The 21,132-nt window shown below is 50.4% G+C and overlaps 1 protein-coding gene across 4 annotated transcripts in view; it reads right to left on the bottom strand.

Annotated features, from left to right (window-relative positions):
* Positions 1 to 21,132, bottom strand: part of Tcf20 (transcription factor 20) — a 148,276-nt gene that overhangs the window by 76,228 nt on the left and 50,916 nt on the right. For 3 of the 4 annotated variants that reach the window (XM_021643142.2, XM_060388964.1, XM_021643143.2), the window contains exon 1: positions 7,661 to 7,961. The exons of the other annotated variant lie outside the window; for it this stretch is intronic. The gene's annotated coding sequence lies outside the window, so the exon portion shown is untranslated. Of the gene's footprint in view, positions 1 to 7,660; positions 7,962 to 21,132 lie in introns of those variants that run through there. 4 annotated transcript variants of the gene reach the window in all.

The following is a 21,132-nucleotide window of genomic DNA, read 5'->3' as shown; positions in this document are numbered from 1 at the left end:
TGCACATAGCTTAGTTGTGGAAATTTTTGTTTCTTCTGAAAAAATACCTTAAAATGAAACTGCTTGGTCACAAAATATTTATTTCCAACTTTCTAAGGATTTCTTAAAATTTCCAAAGTGATTATATCATTTTACACACCCACCAACACTGTGTCATACTTCTAGATATGTACTGTTTGAGAAACTCTGCCTATGCTACACCCTTTCAGATCTCCAAACACCCTTCTACTACTTAAGGAACTTTGCAGATGCACAACAAGAACAGCTTCTTGCTCCAGTTTCTATACTGCTTATCTTCTGGTACCTATTCATTCTGCAAACACCATGAAGAATGAGAAAAGGCTGGGCTAGTCAGTGTTCTGGCCTGGAAGAAGTACCAGCTTTAAGGAACTGAAGAGTGAATGTTGCTGGAAGAAGCAAAAGTGGCAAGACAAGCAGTCAGAGAGGTAGCAGAGGAAAGCAGAAGGGGTCTGGTTTCTCAACAGAGTGCTTTCGGGAAACTTGAAATACTCTATTCAGAAAAGAGGGGTGACTCTTATGCTCTGGGAAAGGTGGGATAGAGACAGATGTAAGTAAAATTAGAGCATGGTATAAGGCCAATGTTCCACTGAGTATGAAAACAGCACTGGGGGTAGTGGGAATAGGATGAAAGAAGTAAGAAGTTATATTATGGACCTGAAGAAATAACTCCACAGTTGACAGCACTGGCTGCTCTTCTAGGAGACCTGAGTTGGATTCCCATAAAAGATGTCAGCTTATAGGGCTGGAGAGATGGCTTAGCGGTTAAGAGCACTATCTGCTCTTCCAAAGGACCCGGGCTCAATTCCCAGCACCCACATGGCAGCTCACAACTGTCTGTACCAATTCCAAGGGATCTGACACCTTCACACTAAAGCACATAAGATAAAATTAAATAAATTAAAAAAAAAAAAAAGACATCAGCTCACAGCTGTCTGTAAACACTCATTCCAGGCAATCTGATGCCCTCTTCTGGTCTCTGCAAGCATCAGGCACACATCTGGTACACAGACATACATGCAGGACATGCACATAAAATTAAAATTTAAAACAATTTTTTAAAAAGGAAGTTATATATTGGAAATAGTACTGACAGTAACTTGGTGATAAATTATCAGTGGTAAGACTGTGACTAAAGAAACTGGAAAGGTAGTTTTCCCCATTGGGGGAAAAGGGGACCTGTAGAAAAGTTAATCCAAATATTGAAAGTAGAATGATTATGTCTTTTTGTTTTTGTGCACTGTGGATAGTCACTGTGTATAGTGACTAGTCAGAAGAACTTAAGGGAGATCATTCATGGTGCCTTCTAAAGGCTTCAAGGATAAATGCCTGTTTCTAATTGTCTTAATAAAAACTGCACAGGCCTAAAAGTAGTGGATTATAACTGTAAGACTAGCACTCAGGAGGATCATCAAGTTCAAGGATAGCCTATGGTACAAGAGACCCTGCTTCAAAAACAAAACAACAACAAAAAAAGGCAGATGTCTTATTGCAAAAAACACCCTTCAGTATGTTTATAGTTAGCTTCAGACTGCGGTGGTGAACACTAGGGATTTCTGTATGTCTGGCATCTTGCTAGCTTTCACTTCAAAATGAGGGTCCCGACTGAGTAGAACCAGGGTAGAAGGATGTGTGAGAAGCAAGGGCAGCTATAAGAGGCTCTGGCAATGGATAACATAGAACAAGCCAGTCAAAGGTAGGAGGTTCATCTTCTTTGCCAGCCTGCCTTTTGCTTTCCTTTTCATCTATGACTACAGAATTTTAGAGCCAGAAGAACACACCCTTCCCACCCCACCCCACCCCCAAAAATCAACGGGGGAGGGGGGCTGGAGAGATGACTCAACAGTTAGGAGTGCTTGCTGCTCTTCCCTAGGACCCGAGTTGGGTCCTTAACAACCACATCAGGCAGCTGACAACTACTGCAACTCCAGCTCTAGGAGATCCAGCACCCTCTTCAGCCTCCACGGGCACCCACACATACAAATAAGTAATACAATCTTTTAGAAAAGAAAAAATCTAGTTTAACCTTTTGACTTTACAGCTTAGGGAAAAAAAACTGAACGAATGGTGACTTTACACTGATACAGTACAAGCTGGAACCCTGCTCTGTCAGCCAGGTAAAGTGCTTGCCATGTAAACATGAATCCATGAATCTGATCCCCAGTACCCACATAAAAGCTCAGCACATAGCTGTTCTCCACACAGACATGTGCACCTGCATACACATACATATCACATACACAGACACCTCTAAGTTTTAAATGTAACCCAATTTTTAAATAAATCACCAAGGCCTGTATGATGGGGTATGCACACTTTTTATCCTAGCACTCAGGAGGCAGAGGCAAGTGATTTCCGTACGGTCTGGCAGCCTCCTCTTTATAGCCCTGATCTTCCAGGGCCACAGAGACTTGGTCTCCAAACAACTCCATGCAGTTCCAATCGGGAGAAACATCATCACCAACATAAAGCAGTGTAAACAGTGTTACTGTTACTTTTTTTTAAAGGTGGTGGTGTTGGCTTTTGGGCCCCACCAGTTGGCTCTCAACCTGATTATGTCTTGATCCACAATGTATAAACATGGAAAAATGCTCCCTCACTTGATGTTTATCAACTGTTCAGTTAGAGGCCTTTTAGATAGATGTGGGGCTAAAACTGGGCTCTAGGATTCAAAACACTTAAGGACCCAACAGGCCTGAGTTCTTTTAGCCTCACGCCGTCACAGGACAGCCCTGGTTTCATTTCTGTGACTTAAAGTGTGAACGATTACCTTGGAAGCCTGAAGAATGCTCACTGTGCCTGATAAAAGCTCTTGTAAACTGCAGCAGTGCATCCTAGCAGTTGGGAGGTGGAAGCAGGAGGATCAGGGACTCAGGGTCATCTTCAGCTACATAATGAGGATGAACCAGCCTGGGCTACATGGGGGTAAAGGGGGAGAGGGGAGTAGAGTTTCTTGAGAAAAGCAGGGGTCCTACTTCCCCAGGTATTTCCTTGATTATTGCTTTAGCTGGACAGATAAATGAGGAACAGGTTCTGTATATTGTTTTGTATAAGGAGAAGAAAGTATGTTTGTTGCAGAAAGCACATATTTATTGGTGCTTTTTATTTATTTATTTATTGCAGACTATGAGAAGGGAACATCACTTCCTGGTAGTGGCCTTGGGTCATCCGTCCCCCCCACCCCACCCCGCCCCAGAGGTTCAAGGCCAAAGTAAGTTACTTAACATTATTTTTTGCTTGCCCTACAGATTAAATCTGACTACCTATCTGACAGAGATGTTTACAAAAATAGGGACCATCTTTTAAACCACTCGGAAGTAGCATTCCAAGTCACTATCACATTGAGCTTTTCCTTCTTTTCCAGATAGGCTTGCTCACTGTGTAGCTCAAGCTAGCCTTTAACTCCCAATCCTGCTTCTACCTCATGAGTTCTGAGATTACAGGCAGCACCAACACATCCACCTAATATTTTTGGTCTCTTTGTAGCTATTACCACAGGACACTTTTATTTAGTGTTTACATTCTATTTGCAGAGTGGTTCCTTCTCTATCTGGCCCACCAGTGCATCTTCCACGCTTCAGAGCAGCCCATAAACACCTGGCTAATGCAAACTGCAAGACGTGCACAGGAGGATCTTAATCAACATTCAGGGATGTAATGTTCAAACAAAGAAACCATCTTCACATGTGCTGACAGTCATGTGTCCCAAGCTTACACAACAGCTTACAATAGGGGCAGTTTCCCCTTTTGTAGCTAGTATATTCTCATTCTTCTGTTTTGTTTTATTTTTTTTTTTGGGGGGGGTGTTGTTTTTAGTTTTTGTTTTGTTTTTTTGAGACAGAGTTGTATTATATAGCCCTTGCCAGCCTGGAACACTTATATAGACCAGGCTAGCCTCAAAGTCATAGTGACCTGGCTGCCTCTTGACAGTACTGGGACTAAAAGCATGTACCAGCACACCCAGCAGTCGGTTCTTCTTTTTTTTGTTATTCTATTTATTTTTTAAATTTATTTGTTTGCCTGAATGTATGTCTGTGTGAGGGTGTCAGATCCCATGGAACTGGAGTTACAGTTTTGAGCTGCCCTGTGGGTGCTGGGATTTGAACCCAGGTCCCCTGGAAAAGCAGACAGTGCTCTTAACTACTGAGCCATCTCTCCAGGCCCCAGTCTGTTCAGGCCAGTTATACCAACAACTCCTATTACGTTGCACATCTTTCTGCTAGTCCTGTGCATTATGTCAAAGCAAGCATGGCCCTAATATAGGAAACTCTGAATTTTTCTTATCATCATGAGAACCTTTTCACCTACACTGTGGATACCATGGTCATGACAAGATTCTTGAGAAACTTAAGAGATGTAGCTCAGTGGCAGAGTACCTGCCTAGCACAACTAAGACTCAGCTCTCAATCCCCAGCAGCACCTCAGCTTTCAAGAGCCTAAACCTAAAAATACTCCCCCCAAGAGGAAGTAATACTTAAGGCGTAGTGGGAAGAGTCTGTTTTTCATAAACGTATGTCAACAAAGTCCCACTTGGCCCAAGTGAAAGCAATCACCACATGGTTCCTGCACGCTGTAAAACCGGAACACAGGCAACAAGAAAGACAACCTTTAATTTGTAGGCATTGTCTTGCTTGCTCTTTCAGCTGATAACATTTTTCAGCTCAAGACAGAATGGCAAAACTAGGTAAGAAAGAGGAACTTTACAAAAGAAATCTTAGGCATACCAGAAAAAATTGGCCAAGCATGAGAAAACTTAAAGTTCAGAAAACTCCCAAGGGTCACAAAAATCACTTTCCAGTATTTCTCCCAGGTCCAGATTTCATATTTACCAGTTTTGTTGTTGTTTGTTGTGCTTTTTTTTTTCTTTAAGAGCCAATAGAACAGAATGGCAGCAGGAAGATACATATTTTAGGGCCACACATATTACTAGCTGATCTGCACCTTCAACAGGCACTGAGTTAAAAGGAACCCAGTAACAAGTTTTGAGACTAGTAGAGTTCTATCCAAGCCCCACCTCTCACTAGCTCTATGTACTTGTGAAGAGAAGCAATGAGGAACTCTCAAATCTACTGGGTAGACATTTTAAGACAGTTTATAATTTGTTGGCCAAAGTCTACAGATTGTTTTTGTTTTCTGTGCAAATGTTAGCATCCTTTCCTATCTCTAAGAGAAAGTAAAACCCACTGAAAAAGCCCAGTTCTAACTTCTTGATCAAAATAGATCATTTCAACTACATACACCTCATTTTACATAGTTAAGAAAAACTACTCTGCTAAAATATTTTACCAAGGCAAGTCTATCTTAGCAATATAAGATCTCTTTCTCTCTCTCTCTCTCACACACACAAATTACCTCACTAAAGTCTTCTAGTATTTTTTCACAAGCTATAAAACAGACATAATTGATATACAAGAGTGTGATAGGTGCTTCCAATTTGAGTGACTGGAGCTTTTTCAAGTCATATACTAAACACAGGTCATAATTCAAGTCCTAATAGTATTTCATATTTTGGAAATTCCAAATAATTCCTCTGTGAGTCATATGTGTCTCATGTGATAAGCCTGATGTTAACATAAAAGAAAACCTCTATTAACACATATACAAGATTGACATTATGACCCCATTCCCTCATCCATGTTAAGGCCATTTTTAAACTATGCAGAACAAATAAAAAGATTATCTAAGGAAGACATAGTGAACTGGGTGTGGTGCACAATGACCTATGATCTCAGGTGAATATAATCTGGAGGCAGAAGGATCACTGAAATTTCAAGGCCAGTCAGGACACATAGCCAAAAAATAAAAAAAGGCACAGGATGCCACATTAAGCATATGTACCTCGGATATTACAATTCTAAAAGTCTAAGGCAAACAAGAGCAAAATATGAGGTTGGTCTAGAAGTGCCTACCGTTTAAAAGCATATGGCCCATGGCCCTCACACACCAGAAAAATCAGAAATTAATTGGGGTTTTTCAGCATCTGCCAAGAAGCATCCTGATACCACTAAGGAATAAACCAGGGATGCAGATAATTACTGCATCCTGAGGTGGATGCTAATTTCACTAGCCGACTCCAAGATCGAAGTTGGAATGTTCAAGTTAGCCAGTGCCACCTAAAAGCACTCTGAAAAGCATCCCTTCCCAACATGGAAAGGGCTTCCAACAAAACCAGACCTAATCCTCTCATTCACATTTCCCAATTGGCCAGTGTTTGTTTGTGTGGTTTTTTTTTTTTTCCTGAAAACTCTACAACAAAGAAAAAAATATAATAACGTGCATTCACCATAGGCTAGACTGCTATTAATAGTGTGCATTTTCTCTTCAGAAGCACAGCGAAGCACTGGGGATTTGAGGAAAAACTACCCTGACCAAGCTATTTTTCAGTCTAGTAAGGCACATCTTACATTCCTCAAAAAAGTTCCTATGGTCAAAAGGAGAGCGAGACACACGAGTGGGAGAGCCACCAAACCAAACTCAAATAAACCTTCCAAATGTCTGGCCTGTGAGGGAGTCTTTAACAGAAGTGTAATTGAGGCACTGAGAGGGTAGGTAACTTGCCCAGGGCTACAGTTTATTCGGTGACCAGGCTGGAAGTGCCTTCCTAGGAATTCAGTGCAGTTTCCCCAGCCGCTGAGGCCACCCCGTGTAAAACGTTTCATAAAACTCTTCACTAAGGCTGTTAGCATAAGGGTCCAATTATCATTCAAAGATCAGCCTGTTAGATAATAGCTCAAAAATTCCATCCATTTTATAGCATTTACTAGAGTCATCTAATCTCTGGAGGGGAGAAGGCAGAGCTCCAGGAGGAACCCCTAATTCTGATTCGTCCCCCAAAGGAGACGGGCAAGCAACACTGGTGTCCGCACCCACAAACCGTGGAGGGATCCTCGGCTCCCCCCGCCCCCCCCAAAACACACAGTAAATTCCACTCCCATCGCGGCACACTCAAGACATTCCACCTCCCGCCGCAGGCCGGAGAGCGAACTCTCCTTAAAACCACCACTTTTCCGTGAAAACAGGGAGACTCGGGGCCTCGCCTTCCCACCTCCCTGCCCCCCCCCACCCCCGAGAACAGAGCTCCTCCGTGGACTCCGCGAGACCCCACACGCTGCCCTGCTCACCACGGCGGGGGAGGGGAGCGGAGAGCACCCCACACAGGAAGTGCATCCTGCGCCCCGAGCTCGCGCCCTGCCGCCGGGTACCTGGCCCCGGCCGGCCGCCCCATCCACATGGCCTCAGGTGTCCGTGCGGCCGACCCCGCGGCCCCTGCCCGGGCCGCTCCGAGCCCGGCCCTCCACGGCGCGCGCCTCGCCTCCAGCCCGCGGCGAAGGGGCCGGCAACGCCGGTCCCCGCGGGGCTGCCGGGAGCGCGGACCCCTCCGCACCTCAGGCCGCCACAAGCAGGTATCTCCGCCCGCAGCCAGAAAGCTGCCGGGCCCCGTCAGCCTGGACGCTGGGCCCGGGCCGTTGACCCCCTCAGCAGCCCACGCCGGTCCCCCCGGCCCCCTCGGCGACTCCCGAGGCTCGGCACTCGCAGGGCGGGCCGGGCCACGACCCGTGCTCCCAGCAGCCAGGGTGCGCGGCGGGGCCCGCTCCCGGCCCCCCTCGAGGCCGCCCCCTTCCTCAGGCCGGGCGGCGGTTACCTGCAGGAGCCCCCCGGCCCGTCCCTCGGCCTCCGCCGGCGCTGGGAGGGGAGGGGGCGGCGGCGCGGCGCGGGGTGGGGGTGGGGGCGCCTCCACCGCCTCCAGCGCGGACGCCCGGGCCGACGGCGGGGCGGGCCGGGGCCGCGGCCCCTGGAGGCTCGCTCCGGCCCGCGCGCTCGCTCGCTCGCTCCCCGCTCCGGCGCGCCTCAGGGAGGACTCCCCCGGCTGAGGCCGCGGCCGCCTCGCAGGGGCCGGAGGCGGCTCAGCTCCGGGTTTTTTCTCTCCATTCTCCCAACACACAGGAAATAACAGAGCGTCAGGTGACAGCGCGTAGCCAATGAGGCGGCTCTGGGCCCCGGCGCGCGGGCGGGCGGGAGGGCGCGCGGCGGGGCGGGGCCGGCGGAGGGGGCGGGGCCGGGGGCGGGGCGGCGCGCGTGCCCACCCGCGTGCGGTGGCGTCGAGGGGCACGGCGAGGAGACCCCCCTCGGCGGTCAGCGACTACGCGCCCAGGGCCGCTTTCGCTTGGGGCCACCTTGTGGGGTGCCCTCAAAACAACTTTCTGGGGGAGTCGGTGGCACAGAACCTGGGATTTCTGGAGTTCTCCCTGAGCCCCCAACGCCGGAGTCCCGCCTTTGGCAGCCTCGGTGACCCAGTGGCAGTTTGTGTGGTTAGTTGAGCCGTCGCCGGGATGGCTCCTGCTTTCCTTAAGTCCGCTGGGACCCAGGTGGTGCACGCCAGGCCAACCTGGGGTGTGCGCCTGCTGTCTCCGACCCTAGTTTTAGTGGTTGTTCCTGAATAAATAACTTTAAGTCTCTGAGACTCAGTTTCCCGGTCATAAAAGGAAGCCAACCTACCTCACATGTAAAATAAAGACGTCCATGCCAGTAGTCTGCAATGGCGGCGCTGAGATTCTGCACTCCTGGATGGCAGGACCAGAACTGAAGATATTTCCAGGGCCATACCTCAGGCTCGAACCAGCCTTCCCTTGTATCCCCGGTGTCTTTAAAGAGCAAAGGACTAAATTTCCTTTTCCTCAAGAAAAATCTCCTGTAGAGCCACCATCCTGTAGATAGATCATTATTTCTCAACCTTCCTAATGCTGCAACCCTTTAATATGGTTCTTCAATCATAAAGTTATCTCGTTGCCACTTGGTGACTGTAATTTTGCTACTCTCATAAACAGTAACGTAAATACCTGTTTTTCTGGTGGTCTTCGGCAACCCCTGTGAAAGGGTCGACTAACAACAAAGGGGTCAGGACCCACAAAGTTCGGAACCACTGCCTTAGCGGGTGGTACCTTGTGCCCACCCTCTGCTATGCAAAGTAAAACCAGTAAGGATGGGATGAGCTTGGAATATTTACATTCTGATCCTGGCACACCCAGAGACCTCTCCACTTTGGACCTCAGTTTCCTATAGATACAAGAAGGAGGAGGGTTTCGATTAGGTGTCCCTAAAACTACTGATTCTAAATTAAGCCTGCACCCCGCCTAAATGTTGGGGGAGTCTGTGGCTTTCCCCTCCTAAAGCAACCCAACTTCAGAGTGAATTGGGATCCAAAGCATGCTTTGGGTGTAAGATGAGGGGCTGACAGGAATCAGCTGTGGCCTGGAGGCCCAGCTTTCACATATCTGGAGTCTCCCTGAGGCCTGGCTTTACCCTTTGACCTTTCATTCTACCTAGTCAGAGCAGTTAACGCTTTCACTTGCTTTAGGCCACCCACAGAGGGTCTGGGGATCCCAGGCAGGGCCTGAAGTCGTTCTGAGGCCCCTGGCAGGAGGATGTGGTGGAGAAGGCAATGATTTCTCCTGGCTTCTGTCCCATCTCGCCAAGTAGAGGCTGATTCCAATGCAGGCCGGGACTATCCCTGGGGATTTGATTCCCCCACACTTCTTTCACAACAGGCAAAGTGCCAAGCCCTTCCGGAGCACCCAAATAGGCTGCCAGGCCCTGCCCTCTGGCTGTCCCCATTGTTCTGTGAGTTTCATTTTCAAATTCTCAGGCATTAAGGCTTTTAAGAAACCAAAGCCTGGCTTCAGCTAGTGTCAGGACTGCAGAGAAAAAGGTGGGAGGGACTCAAAGCATACCTAAAGTTTTCTGCAACCCTCCCATCCCCCCAACCTACCCCCCCCACCCCCTGCCAAATGGAGAACATAGATGTGCCTTCTTGAAGACAAAGTGTTGTGGGTATCTCCGGCTTCTTGAGCCAATTCATGAAAAGGGACGCCCATTTTCTCCCACTCCTGCCACCATTTCTCCCTTCTTTCTTCAAGGGGATAGGGGATACCACAGAGCTCACTAGGAAAAGAAGGCAGAGAAACCCTGGGCCCAGTGCCTGCCTCCTTTCCTGAGGTAGCCCCCTCCTACTCTTTCAGGCCCTAACAGAACACTGTTCAGGTGACCACTCCATGGAAACTTGCCCCCACCTACAGCCAGATCTGCTGGAGCCCTTCTAGCCCCTGGCGGCCTACCATGTGCCTTTGTAGTATCACGCAGAGGGAAAACATTCACTGGAGTCACGACCAGCAGGCAGATGTTAGTACTCACATGCCATGTGTGGCTGTAGACAACTCATTTTCGCCTCTCTGGGTGCCAGACCTGACCCCCTAACGTTACCTCGCTTATAGTATTGTGAGTATCTAAAGATAGCTGCAGGGAGAAAGCATGCAGTTCCAGACACAATGAACTCCAGCTCCCGGGACAGGCATGGTGGTGCACACCTGCAGTCCCAGCTCTTGGGCGGCTGCAAGTTTGAGGCCAGTACAACAGCCCAATGGATGAAGCTCAGAGAAATTAATTTACTGCCCAAAGTCCTACAACTCAGAACCCATGGGGTAGGAGTCCTATTGTTTTGTTTGCATGTTTGTTCTTTGAGACAGGGTCGCACTATGCAACCCAGGATGGCCTCACATCATGAACCTCCTGACTCAGCCTCTGGAGTGCTGGGATCACAGCCCTGCACCAACCTCTTGTATCCCTTGTCTCAAATGTATCCATCTCCGTTTTTCTTCTACACTTTGTAGTCTTTTAAAGAAAGCAAAGTAAATGAGCTGTTCCTCTTCCCGCCCCCTGATCCCCTAACCCAGTCCACTCCAAAACACCTACTGAACAGAATCACTGCAATTCCCGCGGCAAAACTAATCCTGTTCTCTCCTCCTCTGGCTTGGAAACACTGTGTCACTCCTTTTATTACAAACTCCTCTGCCTTCCTCCAGAAACGTGGGCCACTCCGGGATTACAAATGGAGCCTTCTGCCTCTAGGTCACTGATTCCGCTACCATCTGTCAGCACGGATTGATTGAGGAGACTGGCCCTGCTCGGCAGCTCAGTGACTTGTGAGAACTGATCCAGGGTGTCTGCCTTGAGCTGCAAGCTGGTGTCCTTCCCACACTGGCTCACTCTCTTGAGCAACCAAATAGCCCTCTCACCTTTTTTCTTCAACAGGCCCCTACTCTCCTTCCCCTGGGGAGGGGCCATCTGCTAACAGCTCTAACACACCAAGAGGAAAGCCTGGAATCCTCACTCCCACGCCTGGGGCTTCACCTCTAGTGTTCCAGGAGGCAGCTTACAAAAAGTCTGTGGTTGACAGAAGGGGAAACTCCCCCGCCCCCCCCCCCCCCCACGCCATGCTGTGCCTGTCCCAAGCCAGGTAATTTCCCCAGGCAAAGGGTGGAATGCTGCCCGTGCATAGGCACTCAGGCATGGCTTGATGCTTTGGGCATACCCTCATTCCACAGGAGCCCCTTCTGTCTTTGAGGCTCTAAGCTCTGAGCAGTTCTTTCTCAGGCAGGTGAAGTTGAAAGCTGGGGATGGGGGTGCCCAAAACTGTAGGAGGAGGGAACTACTGTTCCTGCTATGCACAAGAGACCTGTGCCCAGAGCAGCAGAAAGAGTGGAGACTGGGGCAGGCAGGTTAAGCAAAGGTGAGGGCCTACAAGGCCTTGTATCTTGTGAAGGGTTTGATATGGCTGTTACACTCTCACTGTGGCCTCTGCTCACCAGCTTGTCCCTCCGCTCTGCCCTCCAAGATCAAAGTCATGGTTTCCACTGATCCCAATAGGCTGTTTGAGTATGTCTGTATTTGTCGCTGGACATTCCCTCCTCCCTCTGGTGTCTGGCACCCTATGAAAGAAAAGGCAGCAGGTCCACAAAAATTATATATCACTGCTTATGAGACAGCCCAGAGAATACCAGGAACTAGACTTCCCTTTATCATCCTAATTACTGTTCAAGACAACCTGAGGAGCTTGATACTGATTCACACCCCACTTTACAAAGTCATCCTCTGAGATACAGGGGAATTTAAGTAACTTATCCTAAGTCCTTCAGCTTGAAAGAGGCAGAACTGGGATTATCCTAGGTCCCTAGAGACTGTCCTTGTAGCTGTCCAACTCCTCGATAACAGGGCAACTACTGGAAAGAGGGAAGACAGCTGGCAGGTCCAGGGTCTCCAGGTGACTAGGGAAAGAGTCCATAGAGAACAAGGACTTAGCAGCAGCCTCTTCTCACAGTCTGCTGAGGCCCTGGAGACAGACTGGGGAACTCAGCCAGCAGCGTTCATCTTCCCACGGATGAACAGGGACCCTGAAGGCAGGTGGTAAGAGAGACCACCTCTCCACCCAGCTTGAATTTCCCTGTACCTATGGGCTGGGGTCTTCCTGGGCAGTCACTGGCATGGCAGTACCAACACAGGTCACAAAAATAGGGACTAGTTTGCTCTCACCAATATGCACTCTTCAGCAAATTATCTACTGACTTAGGGTCTCAACTTCCTTACCAGTAACTGGGATTTGGGCCATGGGAGCAGGTGTTCTTCCTGCCTCCTGGGAATGGGGTCCCTTTCCTAGGTGATGCTTTTCCACTCCTCACTACAAGCCTGTGAGGCACCAATCATGATACTGAGTAGCAAACAAGCACACAGAGAGGTAAAGTGACTAGTTCCAAGTGAGGCAGCCGGCAGAAGGCAGAACTGGGACTGGTACCCAGCCTTCTGGCTCCAGAGCTTGCACTAAGTCACTCAGAGTGCTCAGAGCTACAGTAATCTGACTATAGCTCTGATGAAGGCACAGTCCAAGCATTAACTCAATCCTTACAGCCAATCTATACAGCGGATACAGTTCTTCCTTTTGCAGGTAAGGAAACTGAGACACAGCTGTTGGGAGGGGTCTGAGCTGAAACACAGAGCCAGGCGAGCAGGGCTGCCAAGCAGTAACAATGGGAGGCTCCTTTCCATTGGGATTATTTCTGCTTGAAAGCTCAAGACTTTTAGCCACATCATTGTCTGGGCACCACAGGAAGGCAGTGCCACATGCTGAGGCATGCTGGGAAAAGACTTTGTTCCATCCTGTTTTGTTGACATGCTCTTCATTTTTAAGCCTGAAACCCAGGTTTCCTGCTAAGAATGCAAACGGTGGAGAAAAATGCAGCCATGATAACCGGCCACTGTTTCTGAGCCACACTGTTTCTTAGGCCTGGACTCTGTATGTCATTTAACCTCAGCCTTCACGAGGCCGGAACATCACCCTAGTTCATAGCTGAAGCAGTCAAAGTTGCTAGGAAGATGCCCAAAGGCACACAGCTACTAAGTGGTATAGCCAGAGCTGCCCTTAAGTTCATCCCGTCAAACACCCTTGACCACAGTGGCTGCCTAGCAAGAGGGTCCTGGGGCTTTTGCAGTGGACATAATGATGGCAATGCTTCTACTCATCTTCCACCCACTGTCACCTTGTTTTATAGAATACAGTTGTAGGGGTGCAGAGCTAGGTGCTGCCTTCTCAAGAAATGGGGACACCGATGTCCCTCCAGACACTTGGGAATGGCTGCCCTGCCACCAAGCCAGTAGTCTTCCAGAAAAAGACACACCATGCAAGAAGCCTCATTACCACCTGCATCTATCTCCCTGATCACTTCAAGAACAACTGCCAAAGCACATGTGTGATGCCTTGGGAACAGAAAGCAATGGGAGTCATGGGTTCTCCAAATCACCAGCAGTCCTTGACTCCAGCCTCTTTTTAGTAAGCTACTTTCATCCCTACCGCCAACTTACTGCAGTCCCATGAGCACTTTCCCCTGCTTGACAATGTGCAGTGGCTGCTGAGTGGCTTCTGAAGTCCCACTCTCTTGGATACAAAGCCCTCTCTTGGCTTAACTCACATTGCCAGCCTCCACTCCATTGCCTCATTGTCCCTGCTGAACCAAACAAGTTGTGTCCCTGTCCTATGCTGGCCTATCCCCAGGGGCAAGGGTTCCTGTTCTTTTTCCTTCTCGTAGACGGAAATTATTGAAACCTTGCTTTTTCAGGTGTTACTCAAATGCTGCTTACTTAACCGTTCATTCATTACTCAACACTGACTGAGTCTTTATCATAGTCCAAGCACTGACTGAATAAAGGGTCCTTGTTGTCATGTTTGTGGTCCCATGGGGCTTCATGTTGAGGCTGGATGAGTTCCAGGGAGAGGTGCTGCATGGACAGAGGCCCCAAGGCAGGAGGGAGTGGAGAGAAAGAGGGAGGAGGCAATACAGTACAAGTCAAGGAGAAAGTGAAGGTGCAGCTACAGGAAGGTGCAGGTCACTGGCTTTGGGGCTTTATCCTAAGGTAGGAGGAGGAGTCATGGATTCTTCGTAGAAGGCACTGGCTAAAGCTCACCTCGAATCCACCTTTCCAGCTGCCCTGTGGCTGTGCCTCTTCTTAGAAGCTTAGGCATTCCCCATCCCTGTCTCTGATCTTTGGGGGTAATTTTTCACACATTTCTCCTGGGCTCAAGGGCAGTACTGACCTCTGATCATCAAGTTCCATCACCATTAGCTGACCCAATCAGTGCCCAGAACAAGGCACTATTCAGAAACCTTAGTTGCATAACTTAGGTGACCACATATCTTCCCCCACCCCTGGGACAGGGCTTCCTCATTCTCTGCAAATTACAGCGTCCAAAGGTTTCAATGAAGCCAGAATTCCAGAAGCCCGACAGCAGAGCAGCTTTGATGTCCGGCTCAGCATCAATATAGGGACTGCACAGGAACTACCTGTGATCATCATGCCAGGGCCAGAAACCAAAATGAAAGCTGTCACAGCTCCTTACAGCGCACATTCCACATGAGCAAATCCCAAAGAGTTAGCCTTCTAATGTGAGGTCAGTCACTGCCCTGATTTCTGATGAGGAAACTGAGGAAAGAAGGACCCCTGGGAAGCCATGACAACAAAGCCAAGACTAGCACCTGGCCTGAGTTCAGACTCCCGGTGGTCCTCCTGTAGGGCTGATAGACTTTCCAGACAATTCTTTCACAACTGTTTCCAACTGACATATTTCATCAGGATGTCAGTCACACCAGCAGTGGGAGCCAGCACACCAGTTCTCAGAAGCTCCAACCCTCTGCATCAGAACTGCGTGCTCAGCTCCCAAGCTCCAAGGCTGGCTGCTTAGCTGAGGCAGAGAGAGGCTTGGGCCCAGCATGTGGCAGGTACTCAGTCAACACTGAGTGTGTTTAACAGAGGCATGTGGGCTGACTTGAGAGAATAGCAAAGGAAAACAAAAAGAAAGCCTGCAGCTTTCACATGTACTAGCCTCCATGCTGAATGTATTTCCTGTGCTAACCTATAGTGCTGTGAGCCAAGTCCAATACTGGTTCCCACTGACAGGGGTACAAGCACAGGCAAAAGGCAGCAGCAGTAAGTACATGGCCTGAGACAAGCTAGCAAGTGGCTGAGACAGGATTTGAACCCATACAGTGCACGTAAGCAACCCTATGTATGTGAGTGTGTACAGAAACACCTTGGGCAGAGGAAACAAATGTTCCCGGAGAGCCACGAGCCATGCAGAGCACCCCCTCTTCACACACACCCCGTGTCTGTATATCCCTGCAGCACGGGATGGCAGACTTGCACAGTAGCATCCTCATCCCTAGTTCTGTGTCTCCCAGACTTCCTGTCAGCGGTCTCCAGACTCCCAGCTTTATATTCTGCCTTTCCTCTCTTTCGGTAGCAGGTGGGTAGAAGGACCTTCAGTGAAGTCCCTAAGCTCCGGGACTTCAGCCTTTTCATCCCAGGGAGATTATTATTATTATTGTTCGCTGCAGGGGGCTGCCTCATCCACAGCTTCATCGGTAGCCTCACATAAAAGGCTGGTCAGGAGAAGTGAGGTGCCACATCCCAGCACAGACTCAGTGGAGCTGAGTGGCTGTTTCTAAAGCTCACGCTGGTGAGAGGAGTGCTCATGATCTCTGGGGTCCTCCGTGGCAGTCCGTGACCTCCCAGAGCTGGCTGTGGCCAGCTCCCAAACCCCACAGGACCCAGTACCTGGATATATTCACATATGGTACACACTAAGGTGCCGGGCAGCCCTGTTCTCCCTGGGTGACTACTACCACCCCCTTGGTGATAGTGGGGAATTGTAGTGGGCCAGTCAGGCAGAGTGAGAGGCGAGAACATCCTTTCTGGAAAAACCAGTGGGCAGACGACACTGCTCAAGGCACAGCCTACATGGAAACCATCCAAGAAAATCAGCAACAGGAAAATCAGAACCCTTCAGAGAAGTGGGAGACCTAAGCATGCCTATGGCCCCTCCATGGAAGGGAAGTTGAGGTCCAGGCTGATAAGGTAGCGTGTTGAAGGCCCCTCAGCACATCAGTGGCTCAGCCATGTGTCCAACCACTGGCTTCTCTGCAGTGGTGGGTGGGACCTTGCTGATCTTCAGGCCCCACACTCTAGCAATCTACTTCCCTCTGGTCCTGCCCACAGTAGCCAGAGACACTGGCTCAGCCTCATCTAGAAAGTTCCAAGCCTCTAGAGCTCTTGCCCTGCACCTTCAGGTCTGGGCTAGCTATACCTGCATGCTTCCCTAACCGAGCTCAGGGCAGGAAGAGACAAAGTATTGCCTGCCCAGCTTACATTAAGTGCTGTTATCACTCAGGACGATGACCAACCCCATTTCATAGCTAGGGAAACTGAGGTTTTGAGGGATTATGCCATAGACATACAGGTGCTGGGCCTTTTCACTCTCCCGGGCTGTCCCCTCTTCAAGTTAACAGTTAACAGGTGGCCACTAGCCCACAGAGCCCAGCTGTAAACTGGTTGGTCTGAGAAAACCAAGTCCTGTAACCTTCATCACAGCGCTGTGATATGGATGTCGCCACTACCCCACAACACAAAGACGGCAGGGAGGTGACCTGTCTGAATACTACACAGAGACTAAACCCAAGCAGCCTGGCCTTGAGCTTTCGGCCACCTTCTATGCTGCTACTTTGGTCAAACGTAGGGCTGGGGAACCAGCCAGCTAGTCAGGTCACCGCAGGGCCCAGCAGCCTGGAGATGCGGCTCCAGGAACCTGCCTCCAAATTCTCCAGATCGCTTCCCTCAGAAATGCTGCCTCCAGCTCTGAGCTGCAGCACAGGAGCCCAGGGTTTAATTGCCATGGGAAACAGACAAGGAGTGGAAAGAAAGAAAACTCACACTAGTCTTTAAAATTCAAGTGTGGAGCCATCCGCAACTCCCTATACCCCAAGGCAGCATGGCAGGCCTAACCTGGCAGGATCTGGCAAGATTCTGGAGAGCAATCTAAGATGTAAACATATCTGGGGAGGAGTTTCAGTGATTTATGGGTGACCTGCCCAGCCTGTCATAGGGCTGGGCCTGCCCTGCCTCCAGACACTTCTCCCACCGTGAAAGAACCGGTGTTTCCCCTTTCCCTAACGTGCTTCTCGCCCCCTGTAAGCTCTGCTCTTTTTCTTCCCTGCTCCAGATAGACTCTCTTCTGCCTTAGCCTGGCAGACTTCTACTCACCCTTCAAAGTCTGAAGAAGCCACCTCCTCTGTGAAGCCTCTCTGATTGCCCTGTTAAGTCTAACAAGGTACAAAGGAGACTTTATTTGTTTTGTTTTGATCTTATCCCCAGGTTTCCAGCACCCTTAATAGCCACAACTGCCATCAGCAGAGCACCTGCTCTGTACCTACAGTCTCCTTAATCTTTGTAACAAGTCTAGAGAAAGAGATCACTATTTCTAGGTACTTTCCTTTAAACTGCAGCTCTGAGGTTTGCTCAAGGTCATACAGCCAGAGCTTGTGGTAAAGTAACAAAGGGCCAGGGAGGCTACTGGTTCAGCCTGGCTCAGTCCAAATGGGGGTGCCTGGAGAGAGAGGATTCCATGCCAAATGTAAGCAAACAGGCCATCTGTGGATCTCGGTAAAGTAAAGCTGGCTAGCAGGGTCCAGGGGTTGGCCTGGTGCTCTGAGAACCCCCGGCCATAATGCTCTGGAACCTTAGCCTGGAGTGGACCCAACACCCCAGATTTGGGGAAAGCCCATCCACACTCCCTTTCCTTTTCCATCTGGCGCACAGTTCTACAGAATATTAGAAAACTGTAGGCCATCAGGCTGGCTCAGCCCCAAGCCCAAGGCCGTACAGCTGGGCAGCTGTTCTTCATCCAGCCCCTACTGCCCCAACTCACAGTGGCTTGCCTCATAACTGAGGCTGCAATCTTGACACATCAAGCTCCACAGAGAAAGTTCTCCTTTGGGTGGCTTTACCAAAAGAACTGGACCTGCCCTGGACAGAAGGGGGGTCAGCTGTTTCCTCTTGGTAGTCCTACTTCATGAGGGATCTCTAAGTTACTCTGCCGCCTTGAGCTCCAGGCACAAGTCTCCATGCTCAGCTTTGGGTAGGTGTCAGGAATTTATAAGAGTTTCCCCCTAAAAGTATCTGTGATCAAGGCCACCCACCCAGGCTTTGTGCCCAAAAGACTTAGAGATAGGATACCAGTGTGGTCAGAGAGAACGGGACCCAAGCTCTGAAGGAGAAACTGAGTCCGGAAGAGTTAACCAGGTAAAAAGGAAGTAGGAAGATCCAGGGGTGGGATCAACCCTAGAGGAAGCAGGACAGAACGTGGGCATAGTGAGGGGTCCAGTATGTGACAAGCTACGCTTTGGGCCACATTTCTCTGACTCCCCCTCCCTCCCACTATAAAGGATTCTCAGTGTAGAGTCTTAGCCCAAGAAGTTTTGGGCCCCAAATGGGACCTGAGCACAGCCTCGTCCTGGTAAAAGCCATTCTGTGTGTTCTCCATGAGCCAGCTCCAAGCAGAATGATCCCCTGTGTCCATGTCACTGTACCTGCTGAACCCCATGGCAGTCCAGAGCCTTGAGCTGTGGCTACCTTCTGGCCTAGAGAAGGCTCACAGTCTTGGCCCCCAAGGTCTAGCAGAAGAGTCAAGGTCCTAGGCTATTTTGCCAACATACCCTGGCAGCCCAGCGCTGCAGCCAGGACATAGGCATGGAGGGGGTCACAGTCTTGCTCTGTGGCTGTCTCTGGTCACTTTCTATAAGCAGCTGTGGTCAGAAGTAGCCTTCAGAGACCTCAGACCACCCAGGCTAAGGAAGGAACCATGTGTGACCCTGGCCTGTAACAGGGGACAGAAGAGGAAGGCAGATGACCTGGAGGCAGGAGAGGTGCCTGAGCCTCCTATAGAATGAGGAGGAACTGGAAAACTAGGGAAGAGGGGACTCCATCCGCCATGCCGGCCTGTCTATCTCCAGCTCCTCACTGTAAAATAAATGGAAGAAGCACACGCCAGACAGAAAAAAAGGGAGGAACAAATAAAATCTCAAACCACCGCCCACTGGCTCCCTTGGTGGGTCTGGGCCAAGGCCTTGGCCTGGGTCACTTGCCTCTGCTTTTTCCAGGAAACCGCTGGTGCCAAATTTGCATTTACCACAAACAGAGACAACACAATGTCATAATCCTTCTCCTGTCATTCTCCCCTCTCTGCCTCCTCCCACCTCAGACACACACGCTAACACAAAATGACGGCTCCCTCGACAGACTGAATGAGCAAAGCTCTGGATCTGCCTCCTAATTGTTGGCGTTTCTCTTCGGCCTGTGCTCTGTGCCCATCGCCCAACTGGCAGCAGACCACCCACTGGCCCCTCCTTTGTCCCGCATTATCACTGACAAATGGCCTGCTGGAGGTGGAAGAATATGTCAGGAAATAATGGGGTGGGGGGAGCCAGCCTCTGCCCCCTCCTAAAGCTTCTGCACCTCACTGCTGCTTTCCCAGCCACAGAGGGCGGCTGGAACAGAGGGGACAGGGACAGTAACAAGGATCTGGCCCCTGAGACCCTGACCCGGGGCTTTGCCCTTCATGCCCCTGCTGCTGCTGCGGCTGCACTCGGCCGGCAGCCATCGGCCGGCAGCCACGACCACCCCTCCTCTCGTGGCCGCCCTCCTGGGCACTGTTCTGAGCATCCCCCGCGCTCCCCTCCCTCCATCGCTCTTTATGTCAGTTTCAAAGCTGCAGCCGCCACTAGAGCAGCTGCGGCCTTTGATGGGGACAAGGCAATGAAGGCCGCCCAGGAGGCCCCTGCCTGGCCCGTCCCTGGCCCGCTGGCCCCTGCACGCCTCCAGGGAGCCTGGGGCCTGCGCGGCGCAGCGCCTAGCGGGCACGCCTCACACACCAGAGCAAACTTTCGCGACCGTGGGAGAGGCCCCGCGCACGCACGCCGTTACCTTTGCAGCTGCATCCTCCCCTGGCACTTGCCCCAGACCCCCTGACAGCCCACAGGGCGCAGGCCGGCAGGAAAACAACCCCCGGCAGAGGCAAGGAGGAAGGGAAAGCGAGAAACCGAGAAACCGGGAAGAAAAGGAAAGGGGGCAGTTTCTCCTCTCAGTCTCAGCCTCTTCACAGCTCCTCCTGCCCAAGCAAGCAAGTGAAGTCACAGGGCCGGGGCGGTGACATCAGCTGAGCCTCTGACATCACGGCCCCTGCCGGATCACACCTCTGCAGGGTGAAGATGGAGAAGCAGCAGGGAGGAGGAATGGGTGAGGGAGAGAGTACCAGATCCCTCCATCGCCCTCAACTGCGGAGAGCGTGTGCCAGTGTTGGGGGGGGCGATGAGGGGAGGGGCGTGTGGCTCATCTCTAAAGAATACGTTTTATCTCTATAGATAGGGGCGATTATGTGTCTATTTATAATTGGCCCCAGAGTGGATGGCTTAAAAAGAGCCAATGTCCTCTGCAGGTGGGAAATCAAAGCTTAGAGCAAGGGGAAAGGCAAGAGTGCCTACTCACAGCATGCCTACTGTGTGCTGGTGACTGGCACCTGCACCCTGAACCACATCATAAAGTCCAGAGAGGATTCCATTATACCTGGTGAGCTCAGAGAGGGAAGAACCTTCCTGAGGCTGCACAGCAGGAAGATAGCTGCACACAGAGCCAGGAAGTAAGGAAGGAGGTAAGCCAGTTACTAAGGAGGTAGAAAGGGCTGGCACAGTGGCTGGAGAGCCAGCTGGGTGGCCTTTAGCATCTTGAAGCTTCACAGCCGCTGGGGCCATACCTAGGACAACACACACACAGCGGGCTTTGGTGGCAGGGCAGAGCAGTTCCAAGCCCCCCATTCAGAGGTGGCAGCAGAAGGAAGTCTGTCCTGGCACTGCAGCTCTGCCCTTCACTGTCAAAGTGAGTTACTAGCTCTGAGCAATTAAGCCCCTA

Source organism: Meriones unguiculatus, chromosome 8 (genome assembly GCF_030254825.1).
Source record: "Meriones unguiculatus strain TT.TT164.6M chromosome 8, Bangor_MerUng_6.1, whole genome shotgun sequence".
In the NCBI taxonomy this organism is placed as follows: Eukaryota; Metazoa; Chordata; class Mammalia; order Rodentia; family Muridae; genus Meriones; species Meriones unguiculatus.
Note: the sequence above shows the minus strand (reverse complement) of the source record. Positions and strands in the feature narration are given on the sequence as shown.